The 12,983-nt window shown below is 37.3% G+C and overlaps 1 protein-coding gene across 1 annotated transcript in view; it reads right to left on the reverse strand.

Moving 5' to 3' along the window:
- The window catches only part of PARD3B (par-3 family cell polarity regulator beta), a 1,000,837-nt gene that overhangs the window by 416,247 nt on the left and 571,607 nt on the right, over window positions 1-12,983 (reverse strand). The window lies entirely within an intron of this gene.

Consider the following 12,983-nt stretch of genomic DNA (forward strand, 5'->3'; position numbering starts at 1 on the left):
GTTCTCTATAGTTAAAAGACTGTTTCTTAGTTTCTCTCTCTCTCTTTTTCCCTTTGCTCATTTGTTCTTTTCTTGAAATACACACATGAGTGAAATCATATGGCATTTGTCTTTCTCTGACTTATTTCACTTAGCATAATACACTCTAGCTCTAGCCATGTCATCGCAAACAGCAAGATTTCACTCTTTTTGATGGTTGAGTAGTATTCCGTTGTGTATATACATACACCACATCGCCTTTATTCATTTATCAGTTGATAGACATTTGGGCTATTTCCATAGTTTGTCTATTATAGATAATGGTGCTATAAACATCAAGGTATATGTATCCCTTTGAATTAGTATTTTTGTGTCCATTGGATAAATACCTAGTAGTGCAATTGATGAATTATAAGATAGTACTATTTTTAACTTTTTTTTGGAACCTCCACTTTCCAGAGTGGCTGCACCAATTTGAATTCCCATCAATACAGAAAGAGGATTTACCTTCCAAGTCTCTGATACCGGACAGTCAGGAATGTAACAACAAAAACAATCTGGGGTCTAACAATGGTTCCAAGTGCTTTGCATATATTAATATATTTGCTCTTCATAATAACCCTATAAGGATTATTATCATGCCCATTTTATAGATTGGAGGACTGAAATGCACAGGGGATAAGTACCATACTTATAGTCCATTATACTGACAGTGTTGGAGCCAGGTGAGGCTCAGTCAGTGTTCCTATGTAAGACTCTTAACTGCTACATCTCAGCCTCTGTGAACCACTATGACTTGGCCTAGCCACAAGAAACTCCAAACAGACTCCCACAACGGCAGTAAGATACCATGCAATTTTATATCCTCTACTCAACTATGGTAATGTTTTATATCGTTTTAATGCTATATCAGGCTCATGCCATAATTAGTGGATTCTCATAATAGCAAATTATTATTGATAGTCACTCAATGGTGAAGGAAGCCATTATAGTAGTTAGCATAGCCATTTCCTCTATTAGAAATAAATGTCCCTTTACCTAATGTACAAAAAAAATCAATATGCTCAATGCCTTCCTCCAATAATCTTGGTTCAACTAGGAACTCTAAAAATTAAGCTAAAATCTTTCCAGACAACATTTTGTAGAAGGATGAAAATAGTATAAAGGTCTTAGAAATGTCCCAAATGGAGGACCTTAGTCATAGGAGGAGCCCAAACGGTCCTCTCTTGCTTCCTTTCCTTCATGCTGTGTTGGTATCCTTTGCCTTTTCTACTGACAATTATTCAGAAGGGGCAAAATTCCAGATGCAAGCTTGGCTTAATAAAGAAAATCTTGTGAATTTCATTCATTTCTTTTTTTTTTCATTATTACTTAATCTTTGTTACTAGAGGCCATGCCTTTAGATACAAAGTCAATGAGATTCCTAGATCCAGGCCCATGACGGATGCCTACCTGCCCTTAGTGTATATGTCTAGGCCTCATCCTCTAGCGCTCGCCCACGATCAGTCTTTCAGGGTCCCCAGCTACATCGTTCTCCATCACAGAACTACTGACGTTTGGGGTCTGATAATGCTTTGCTGTGGAGGGCTGTCCTATGCATTCAAGGATAGTGAGCAGAATCCTTGGCTACTACCTGTGAGATCCCAGTAGTACCTCCTTCCCCAGTTGTGACAACCCCAATGCCTTCAGACATTGCCAAATGTCTCGTGGGCTCAAAATCACCTCCAGTTGAAAAGCACTGACCTGAATTAACAATTGCCAAGTAGAGTCAAGTTTAAGGCAAGTAGGGTTCAGAAAGGTATTTGGTATTGCACTGTTGCCTGCTGGAATGTTCCCAATTACCAGAAAGGAGTGGCAGTGAAAATCCCTACAACTGACTAAGTCTTAGACTCACAGGTTCGTGACTGACCACTTAGTTGGTCACAGAATTCTGCACTTAGTTATGTCTCTGGTTATAAGGCAGCTAATTTTCCAGAGGCAGAAATACGATCCTTGGGGGATTAACAGAGTAGGAAAAGTGATAGATATTGAATTTATTGGTACATATACAAAATGCTGACTTTTATTAATATAACCTAGAAGATAAATTTAGCCCACCAAGTGGTGTTTGTTAAGTTAGTTATGCTTATGTATATGCTGTTTTGTACTTTTTCATTTATTAAAAATTGTAGACTTATATAAAAGAGTATGAACATAAAGACTTTGGTTCATGTGAGAATATAACATTAAGTATGATAGCTTATATGTGCAGCATATTTCAATTATATAACATAGACACTATATACATACTCAGGCACCTACCCATCTATATCCTACCTGCCCCACAATCCCACCCCCTCTATCTGCGGATGTCCATGTGTCTACACAGGAAAAAGTCAAACAAACCTGGTTATCTACTGCACTACAAAATGGACTACTATTTCCCTCTTTATAATTTTCTGTGTTTTCTAAACATTTGCCCATAATTATAAAAAGACACATGATTTTAAAAGGAATTTATGAAGGCATAAGAACCATTTGTTGGATTACTGCATTGGCAACTAGAAAGATGTAAACACATCTCTGTAATGACTCACACACTCTTTTACACATACACACATTTTCTAATACTACATATGCTACATATATTATATATTATCCAATAAAACTATATAATATATGATGTGTATATGTATTCTGTATATGTGTATATATGCATGTGTGTATATGTGTGCATGTGTTTATTTGTAACCCCTCTTAGAGTCACCAGTGACTTTTATTCACTAAATCCAATGGTCAACTATCACCTTTATTCTTTCTAGATTTGGAGGGGCATTAGACCAAACTGATGAAGTCCTACTTTTTGAGATACTTTCTCTTCTTGTTCCGAGGACATCACTCTCTTACGGCAACCCTGCCACTCCATGGTCTACTCTCTTGCAATTCCCTTTGTGATTCTTCCCCATCTCACCAATCTATAAAAACTAGTGTCCTAGGAATCAATCATCTGACCTTTTCTTTCCAATCCTCACTTTTTCTAATGCTTGTTTATTTTTGAGTGAGAGGGGGAGACAGAGCACAAGTGGGGGAGGAACAGAGACAGAGGCAGATACAGAATCTGAAGCAGGCTCCAGGCTCTGAGCTGTTAGCACAGAGCCTGATGCAGGGCTCAAACCATGAGATCTTGACCTGACCCAAAGTTGGACACTTAACTGACTAAGCCACCCAGGTGCCCTTCCTATCCTCACTTTTGAAATTACCCCACCTCGTTTCATGGTTTTAAATATTTACATGCTCATGAGTCGCAAATTCCTATCTCCACCTCTCTCCCCTAAACTAGATACACATAACCAATTCTCTAGTAAGTAACTCTATTAGGATTTCTACCTTGAAATTATCATGTACAAATAGATCATCCCTTAAACCTGGTCCTCCTGAACAAGTAAATAGCAATTGTATTCTTCTAGATATATTCAAGCAAGAGATCTCAATGTCATTGCTGACTTCTTATCTCACACTCTGCCTCCAACCCGCCAGCAACTCCTCTAAAACTTCTAGAGACTTCCCGCCTTATTCAGAGAAAATGCCAATGTCCTACAAACCCTACATAAGTGCCCTGACTCATCTCTCTGCTCATCCTATGCCTGCTGCATTGTCCTACTTCTTTTCTTCACTGTGACCTCATGCTTCTGCCCCAAGCCCTCTGCATCACCTCTTCTCTCTGCTTTGAATGACCCTTCCCTAGATTCCTGCAGACCTCTTTCTCTCACTTCCTTCAATTCTCTGTTCAAATGTCAATTTATCAGTGAAGGCTCCCCTGAGCAGTCAGTTCCAAATAGCTTCACTGCCCTCTCAATAACACCCTACCTATGTCTGCTATCCTGTTGCTTTCTGCATAGTACTTACTGCATTTTGTATACTTGCTTGCTTATTTGTTTTTAACAAGGTCTCTCAAATGCAGAGACTTTTAAATTATTCTGATTTTCTACCAAGGTATTGCCAGTGCTTAAAACAGTGCCAGACTCAAAAACTGGCACTGGATAACTATTTGTTGAATAGCTGATAATTTTATATACAGATAAAGATAGATATGGATGTGTGTGTCCAATAGTATGTGCCTCGGTATCTGTTTATGTACACATGCGTATCTGCACATATGTATTTGTGTGATTATATACATATATATGTAAATATATAAATTGCTGGCATCACATATGATTCCCACCATTGCAGATTTCATTAAGTGAAATGTTTATACAAGTAAGCTTTTACATTAAAGAGACTTTACAATAAAAATAATGCCTTTTATAAAGAGTAAAGTATCACAGTTATAAGAAACCTTAAAAATCACCTAATCCAATTTCCCTTTTCATACCACACTTCCTGTTCCTAGGAGAGATGATAACCTAATTCAGCTTCAGCACCAAATCCCCAGTGAAGGCACCAAGATGTGTCATGCAACCAATTTGTGATCAACATTGGACTATTCATAATTTTAAATGGTAGTATGTGTATATTTTAAGCGAATACTGCAAAAAACAATACTCATGGTACATTTCATCAAGTTTGGGAACCACTGTGGTCCAGTACCCAAAGCTACATCATCCATCTTTCTATGTATTTCTCTCTCCATCCAAGCACATACATGGATGCGCACACACATAAAAACAAAAGTTTCATGAGACAGTGCATCTTAGTATTTTCTACTTATTCTATTTATTTATCTCTTATTTTTAACTTGGTCACAATCCTCTACATTAATTTCATAATCCAATACTGAAACATAGTTTTCCATTGGGGAAACACTGAAATTGTGTATAGACATACACACATACACCACAGTATTTTTATTAAATAAAAAATAGATGAAATTCAAAACCAAATGGTGAGTAAAATGTTAACTGCCTTATCTTTCCTAATTTTTATAAGCCATTTTAATGTTTTATCCTAACTACCCCTAATCTTAACTAATCCTTTAATCTATTTTACACAAACTTTTTCAAGTTCGTATAGCTGTTGTTCTGTTATCATCCTAATTATATATATATATATATATATCTCCCTTTCTCCTTCCCACCCAGTTATGTCTTTTCCTATTTTCCCATTCCCTCACTTTGTTCTCTGTAATACTCTCTCTCTCTACTTCCAAGCACAATGAATAATAACCTGTAAGAGCTGGAATACAGAAATGAGACTGGTCCTTTCTGGCCTGAGTGGCAAGAGTCACTCTGCAAATCATAGTGATCCAACCACATTTTTATCAAGTATCTAATATGTAATAAACACTGTAATATGAAATGGCCAGAATATAACTGGCAAAAAGTTTATTAAACAGTATGGGAGGGCCTCTCTGTCTTGTTGATAGTATGATCTGGAGAAGAAATGTAGAACTTAAGAATAGGAAAGAGGGCACCTGGGTGGTTTAGTCAGTTAAGTGTCCAGCTTCATCTCAGGTTGTGATCTTGTGGTTTGTGGGTTCGGGTCCTGCGTCAGGCTCCGTGCTAACAACTCAGAGCCTGGTGCCTCCTTCAAGTCCTGTGTTTTCCTCTCTCTGTGCCCCTCCCTCGCTCTCTCTGTGTGTCTCTCAAAAATGAATAAACATTAAAAAAATTTAAAAAACAGGAAAGCAGAAGAATCTATATCATTGGACATTGTGATATATGCTATTTTTATCCAACAAATATCAAAAGTAATTACTTGATGTAAGAAGAGGAAAGAGAGGCAGGTAGACGGACGACTTGCAAGGCATCTATATTATTAGCTTAAGAGTTTTCCAAATAGGGCCATCTCTGGAATCACAAATGTTCTTGTATTGCAAAGCAGTACTTGAGTCATGCGTGCAAGTAGTAATAACACAGCCTACCAAGGTCCCAGGGGAATCCACCAGTCTGCACGGCCAGTGTTCAATTTCTCAGAAGCCCAGGTCAGACCTGAAAGCATCCATGCAGAACCTTTTATGGCCCTCATTTCATTAAATGCTGTGCTCTTGGCTCAGCACAAGCAAGCTCTGGATGTCTTTGCCTCGCCTCCCAAATGTGTAATTAGTTTGTGTTGTGAGCAGCTCACTTTATGCAAGAGTTATGATTCACATGCAATCATTTTGTCACTTACCAAAACTCAAACAAAAGGCCTTTCTTTAAGGGAAGAAAATGAATAATTATTTTTCTATAAAGCAAAAGCCATACCTAACAAATCTGCTAGGATATTTTATAATAAGCTTAAGCACTGTTAACTTTTGTCCAAGCAAATTCTGAGGCATTTAAGGTGATAAAACTTTTCTTACAGCTAAATAAATTTTCACAACGATGAAAGAATAAGATACCTGCAAGACACTCAATTTTCTGAATTTTTAAAATTTTCTGGAAAAGTATGGGTAGCTATTATAAGCATGAAAGATTTTTGGACCATTGGTTTATATAAAATTCGGAATGTGAATACAACCCTAGAGTAGGAATGATAGGCTCCTACCAACAGCTGGGAGGCATTCTATTTTAGATTATACTTTCCAGAGAGTAAAGAAAAGACCGCAAGAGATGGGCAGACACATGCACAGGTAAATGGTGATCCAAGGATGATCATTTTCATAAATGGTAAAGGACTTTACCCCCACCTGTTGCTAATATATAAATGAAATCAGGAGAACTCTTGATTATTTACAAGTAGACATTACCTTTTAAAGTCTTTTGTCCTCCTGGTAATAGGGATGAATCACAAGAAGGACAGAGGTCATACTGCAGATAATTTAAAAATCTTCTGAATTACACTATATTCTACTAGGTTGTTGACAAGTAACCCGAACGATGGAGGAGACTTTTTTGTAATTAAAAATTTTTAAGTCATTTTGAGAATAATTTTTAGCTGATTTTATTCATTTATTTTATTTATTTTGAAGGAAGGGCAGAGAGAATCCCAAGCAGCCTCTGCGATGCCGGCACAGAGGCAAGGCAGGGCTCAAACCCACGAACCATGAGATCATGGCCTGAGCCGAAATCAAGAGGCAGAAGCTCAACTGAGGGAGCCACCCAGGTGCCCCACTGGAGGAAACTTTTTAAATGTAGTTTTATTATAAATAGCTCAATAATCAATATTTTGAGTATGTATACTTCTGTGGTTTCCATAAGTAAATATTCATCCATTTTAAAATACTTTTTAACCAAAGATCCAAATAAAGAAAATCCTATAAAATATTTGTAATTGAGACACTTTTTTCTTGTTTTTTGATATCCATTCCCTGGAAAGGATGAAGAAAGAAACTACTGAACACAAGAGCTCATTTCTAACTGTACTTATGAAAAAATTTTTTATTTAAGTAAGGGATTAATCTAATACCAGGAAACAAATGTCAGAAAACGGCCATTCTTTATTGCCTGTTCAATATAAAGATGCTTTAATGTAATATGAAGTCAGAGATTAAAACTAAAAAAAAGTAAAGTAAGTCAAAGTTAAGATGCCTATAGCAATCCTTCGTTCCCTGCTACTTACAGGATTATTTGAAAGAGCAGCAAATTCAACAGTTTAGTAACACTGGCATTTTTTTTTTTTTACTTTTCTGATAAAGGCAGAAATGAATATAATATTTTGCCTCATGAAGAATACTATAGATGAATATTTTACAATTCAGACAGCATTGATTTTTTTTTAATATAAAACTAGAACTTGCTTTGTTAATATGGAGCAGCAATAGGTCTTTCTTGTTTTGTGTTATTCTTCACTTTTAAAAGAGAATTTGATTAAAATGTCTCAAACTTTTTACAGGCAGTAATTCACTGGTTACAACCTAAGAATACGTGCTTTTACAAGAGTATAAGATTCAAGAACAGACAACACGATTGTTAAAAATCTAATTTAAATATATAATAAATATATATTAAATTATATTTGTGTATTAAATATTTTAATAATTTAAAAATCTAAAAGAGGAGCATAGTGGGCCTGATTCTTAGAGGAACAGACCCATTTGAAAAGCTGGATTTCTAAGGGAAATACTTCCCATATCTTTGCCATCACAAATATACTGCCTGATTTAATGGCTTTAAAAGACAACACAGCTATACAGACAAAAGCCAAACATAAATAAAAATACACAGTGCCTCATGGAGGTGATCACACAGGTCATGGTGCCTGGTCCGCCCATGGCCTGTCCACTGCTCAGGTGACAATTCACTGAATAGGTTATGTCCTCTGGCTCCAAGACAATCAGTCCATAGGCAGCAGGCTAATGCTTGTTGATTAGGTCTGGCCCAAGGCCAATTAGGGAAGGTTTCAGAAACCAACTAAGACAATCAAACTGGCTCCTTCTAAGACTTGAATCAATGTAAGGTCTAATACACAGGGTCACAGTCTTCGCATGTGAGGAAAAATACACTGATAGTTTCTAATATTAAAAATTCTAGAGAAAAGGTTTGTTTTAGGACTTCTCACTGCTTTTCGGAGGTTAATACATATTCTCTAATTCACTCCATCATGGAATACATCTTTGCACGAAACGTATTAGAGGAAAAGTATTCCCTACCATACACGTAAAGACATGCTGCTTTAGAGAACACAGCGAAGGTCAAGCTTGAAAGGAATGGAGCAGAGAACAGAGAAGACTAGAGAGAGAGAGAAACCTTATAGGTCATGAACAATGTCCTAGACATACCTCATAACCTCACAAGTAAGCTTTCCAGTTTCATTACTTCTGTGTCACACTTCTTTGGGTATACACGTCATATGCTCCAATTAACATCAACAACAACAAAGTGTCAGAGAAGCAAAGTACAGACTCGTGCCAGGCTCCCAAAGATATAGATAGAACAGGGAGCATATTCTAGAGCTAAATGAGATTTAGTTTCCTTATGAGAAAGTAATCTATTTTTATTTTTGTTTTTTAGTTTTGGATTAGAGATTTCTGCTGACAGTTTAAAGTTAATGGATTACAGGTTGTTTTCAGTGGGATTTTAGGAGGTGCTATGGTCACAGAATAAGATACCAAGCCACTAGAGTAAAATTATAAAAATAATAACACCCACTATTTTGAGTAAGTGTGTCATTATTTAGGACACAATGACTCTTAGTAAAGACCATACAGAGGCAAAGGTTACGGATCTGATACCTACATTTTCTCTCAAAGACCCAATAAATGCTCTTTCACTTAGAGGTGCAGAAGTTCGAAGTACAGAGAGTCCCGTTTATTAAAATAACGCTACCGTGTAATAGCAGTACTACCATAGCCTCAAGAAAGTGGTATTCTGTGGGGTCTGGTGGAGGGGTGAATTTGTTTGTTGGTTAGGGTCTAAAAAAGTCAAATAATGATAATGTAACCATTTTAGCCCTCTCATTTTCTATGATGTTTGAGTTGCACCTAATGAGACTCCAGCTGGAAACCAGTCCCCTTTCAAACACTATTAATGATAAATAATCCTAAATTTCGAATAGAGATAGAGAAATCTCAGTGGGTAGCAACCATTTTAAATTCATAGTACATGTTTACTATTGTAATGACAATGTTCTTACCATATATAATATGCCCTTTATATATGTAGATGAAGGCATGTAATTTGCATTTTATCTTAATTAAATCAATTACTCCATTAAAATTTATTTTCAGATAAAACTGATTTTAAAATAAGATCTATTTATGTTCTGTAGAGTGTGAACGTCCATCAAGATTAAAATGTGGCTACATCTTCCCTACTCCACTACAACAAGCAAACTGGGGAGAGAAGAAACCTACCCAGAGTTAATTAATGGGGAAAAGTGTATCAGTTAGTTGCTGGCACAAAAATGTTGCAAAAAAAATCATGACCAAAGTGGGATACGAACAACAAGACATTTATTTCTGACTCACATATTTGCAGGTTGGCTGGAGTCTGGATGATCTAGACTGGGCTCAAGTAAGTGTTGGGCAGGCACATACCTGCTCCAGGTGTCTAGCATCTTCTTTAGACCACTGGATGTCTGAAATATGGGTGACTCAGTCGGTTAAGCATCCAGCTTCGGCTCAGGTCATGATCTCACAGTTCGTGGGTTCGAGCCCCACGTGCTGACAGCTAGCTCAGAGCCTGGAGCCTGCTTCGGATTCTGTGTCTCCCTCTCTCTCTGACCCTCCCCTCCTCGCGCTGTCTCTCTCTGTCTCTCAAAAATAAATAAAAAACATTTAAAAAATGAAAAAAAACATGTTGAAAGACAGGAATGCAAATATGAAAGTATTATTAAAGCTTTTGCTCACAAAACATCTGCTAACGTCTCATTGACCAAATGAATTCACATGGTGAAGTCCACAGGCTATAGCTGGAAAAGAACTATCCATTTACATAATGAGGCCATGGCAAGAAGACGGATACATAATGTTAATATTTGGAAGTGAACTGAGACCAATAATCCCCTCTCCCAACTGAGGGATGGGAGATACCAAGGGTTAATGATATATCACAGGGTTTCTTTTAATCATATCTTTCCTTTCCTTTGGTATCACACTTTCTATTGACATATATTCATCTGTTAATGTCTGAATGTTGGTGTTTACCCCAAATTCCTATGTTGAAATCCTAATCCCCAAGGTGATGGTATATAGAGGTAGGGCCTTTGGGAGGCAATTGTGTCATGGGCGTGGAACCCTCATGAGTGGGATTAATTTTATAAAAGAGACCCCAAAGAGTTCCCTAGACACGTCCATCATATAAAGATACAATAAGAGGTATGTGATCCAGAAGACATCCTTCACCTGATCATGCTGGCACCTTGATCTTGGGCTTTCAGCCTGTAAAACTCTGAGAAAGAAGTTTCCCTTTTGCATAAGCCACCTGACCTGTGGTATTGTTCTAGTAGCCCAAATGGACTAGGATACCATCCTAGAAACTGTACTTCAGAGTGGCTTCTACGTCTGTGAGATTTGCCCAAGGTGAGGAAGCAGGTAGCCTAGATCTGGCGAAGAGTCCACCTCCCACATCCCTGCATTGTTCCTGCCAGGTTCTTAAAAGGGACTATTCAGGTGGCCCCAGAGTCCTAAATAAATGGCTTAGGCTGCTGAATATTGCCTTTCACATTACATTATTCTTCTCTGGTATTCATCTTCCAAACGATCCTCTCCCTTGCTGTTTTTATATATATGTGAAAGCAGGACAAGGGTAAGGGAGCAATCTCTATGGCCTTAATTCCTGTAAAATCAGTGTGTAATTACAAGAAGTTTAAAAGTTCAGCACACTTCCAATCAGTATTTCCCTAGCTGTAAGTAGAGCAGGACGTTTTTCTTCCCTGAACTAATGGATCTTCATTTTCCAACAAAGTCAAGTATGCATCAAAGACTAAACAAGGACAATCTCACTTCAGTTCATGCCTAAGGTATTTTTTTTTAATTAATCCATCACAGTTCCAGTTTTACTTGCTGATACATGAAAAAGGGAGGTTCATCTAAGTTCAGTGAGTGAATGAAATCTTCTTAGTCAAGTATTTTCCTGATAGTACAGACTTACAATTTTTATGATAATGAAGTCAAGCATAAGAAAAACAATTATTGGGGCACCTGGGTGGCTCAGTTGGTTAAGCATCCGACTTTGGCTCAGATCATAATCTCACAGTCTGTGGGTTCAAGCCCTGTGTCTGGCCCCATGCTGACAGCTCAGAGCCTGGAGCCTGCTTCAGATTCTGTGTCTCCCTCTCTTTCTGCTCCTTCCCCACTCACTCTCTGTCTCTCTCTCTTTCAATGTGTATGAGTATATATACATACACAATGCAGAAATTATTTTCACCTCAAAAGAAATTTTACAGAGAAGGTATAATGGAATAAAAGACTTTTTACCTAATATCTCCAAACACCCTTTGTGTCTCAGAATATAAGACACCTATTCCTTCCCTGATTTTATCATTGAGAAAACAATTTGCCCTCCTCTGAACTCCACTTTATTTTCTTTTTCCCATTGTTGTGATTCTCATCACTTTTTCTATTCTTACAATTATTTCCCGGCATGTATGTCTTAACTCTACTCTACTGTTGTTCTCCTCAAAGGCAGGAATTCTTTTTAGTTCAACTCTCAACTCAGTTTAGCATCCGGTACAATGCATACATATAAAAAAATATTTGTAACAGGATGACTCTGTAAGTTATTTTGTTGATACTTCTCTGCTACAATACACTTCTTGAAATAATGGCATTAAAAAGCCAGAACAACAACAAAAAGTGACAGTTCTGTCTTGCATCTTATCGGTAAAATCATATTTTTAAATTTCTAGCCTGAAGCTTCTAGCATATTTGTTAGATGGAACTAACATTAATTAATTGAATGTTACAAAGAACTTCTCTTCTTTGAATGGGTTTCCCTGTACCTAAAACTCATTCTTTCCTCTCCTCCCACTTTGTCATCTTCTGGCAAATTCCTACTAACCCATCAAAGCACATCTCGATGGTCACCTGCTCTTTGTGGCTGCCCCCTCACCCAGGTCTCCTTAGGACTCTGCACATAATGATCACATTATATTTGTTTATTATTATATAAACTGTTAAACACCCCAAGTACAACAAGGGCCACTCCACTCGCATTTATGCCACTGCACCTGTCCCAGCGCATGCCTGAGACCAAGTCCATGGTAAATATTACTTAACAGGAATTGCTCATAAGTGCTGAATCAGTTAATTCGCTTGTAGTTCAATATTGGTCATGATTCATTAATATCACAAAATTTTAAAAACTATTAATGACGTTCCAATATTTAAGATCATTATCACCATTATAATCATCATCAAGTGGAATTTTGGAATATTAGGTAATGCATTTAGGATACATACAGCAACAGATTCCCCTTCCTTGGTTTTCTATAATGCTAAGCTTAATCATGACCTGTCTGCACAGTGATGCCCATGAAGGGCTGAGCTATGCAAGAAAATCGCTCACAAATGTTTCTAAGAACTCACATTTATTTTGGCTCATCTGATCACCATATCCGCTCTTGAGTTTTGATAGGGGGTGGAGTAAATCTGTCATTCACTTCTCCTTTATTATGACAGCTGGTGTTATTTGGCAACTACTCCGTTCAACTTAACCCTATAA

This window comes from Suricata suricatta, chromosome 3 (genome assembly GCF_006229205.1).
Source record: "Suricata suricatta isolate VVHF042 chromosome 3, meerkat_22Aug2017_6uvM2_HiC, whole genome shotgun sequence".
NCBI lineage: Eukaryota > Metazoa > Chordata > Mammalia > Carnivora > Herpestidae > Suricata > Suricata suricatta.